We start from the raw sequence: 1,523 nt of genomic DNA on the forward strand, positions 1-1,523 counted from the left end.
ATTGTCAAAAGCTTTTTGTGTGTCCAGAAAAATCAATGCTAGCTGTTTTTTGGAATGGGCTTCGTAGTATTCCAATACATTCAAAATGATCCTCATGTTATTTTTCAGATGTCTTTTTAGGTAGGAAACCATTCTGGTCAGGATGTATAAATTTGTTTAAGGTTCTTTTTAATCTTTCTGGAATTATAGAGTTATATATTTTTTAGTCTACATTTAATAATGATATTGGTCTGTAATTTTTTATCTGTTGAGGATCTGTGTCTTCCTTTGGTATTAATGTAATGTATGCTTCTGTCCAAATTTTGGGAAGCTTGGCTTTGATAGTACTTTGTTGTAGACCTCCAGCATTGACAATCCTAGTGCTTCTTGTAGGCTTTTATAAAGTTCTGTCAGAAGCTCACCTGGTCCAAGTGTTTTATTGTTTTTTTTGTCATTTAATTGCTTCTGTTATTTCCATTGTCATTATTCTTTCATTTAATATTGTTCTCACTATCTGGTATTTTGGGTAGACCAGCCTTTGCCAAATATTGTTTTATTGTATCTTCTAATATTTTCTCTTGACTGTAGAATTTCCTAAAGAATTCCTGGGTTATTTTCTTTTTGTCTTCATTCTGGTGATAGAGGATCCCCTTTTCATCTATCAGTTGGTGTATCATTTTATTCTCTTTCCTTTTTTTCAATTTGTACACTAGCCATCTACCTGGCTTATTTGCACATTCAAAAAAGTTTTGTTTTGCCATTTTAATTTTTGTGCCATTTCATCTTGCACTATTAGGTTCAGTTTATGTTTTATTAAATCAATTTTCTCTTTTCTCTTTTTTTTGGGGGGGGGGTCATTCTGCAACTCTATCTCTAGTCTTTTAAGCTCTTCTTGTAGTGAATTTTGCTGTTGTTTCTTTTTCTTATTTCTTCTTTTTTTAAAAAAAACCAAATTTTATTAATTTTCAAAGAGAGTACACAAACAAAACATAAGACATAAGAACATAAAACATCTTTTCTAACAACTACTTAACAAAACAAATAAGACATCTCATTTAAGTACAATATAGTTCTAAATTATCACGTTTCCACACACAATTTAATATGCATCTTATATATTCAACTTCATATCTTATTAGTTTTCCACCTTCTTACTGTTTCTTCCTTTATTTCTGTTCAATTTTATTCATTAGACTTATACTTTCATATATTTCATATTACTATATTTCATATTGTTACTATTTCATATGTTCTTATCCAACATCATTACTCCTCAATAGACAAACATAGACTAACAAAACACATAACATAAAAACATAAAACTTCTTTTTAGAAAGCGGCTTAACCCCGGGTTATAACTTTTTGTACAGACGTAAATCAAATTCATGCTCACCTTATATACTATTTCATATCTTATTTAAAATTCTACATTTTGCATATATCTTCTCCCCTCTTTTCACTCTCTTAATTCTATTTTATTTATTTAATCTCAATTTAAATCATTACACTTGTATCTTTTGTCCGTTCTTTTTCAATTATCCATT

Source organism: Pseudonaja textilis, chromosome 3 (assembly GCF_049901715.1).
Source record: "Pseudonaja textilis isolate UNSWEBS1 chromosome 3, rPseTex1.2, whole genome shotgun sequence".
NCBI classification, from domain to species: Eukaryota; Metazoa; Chordata; class Lepidosauria; order Squamata; family Elapidae; genus Pseudonaja; species Pseudonaja textilis.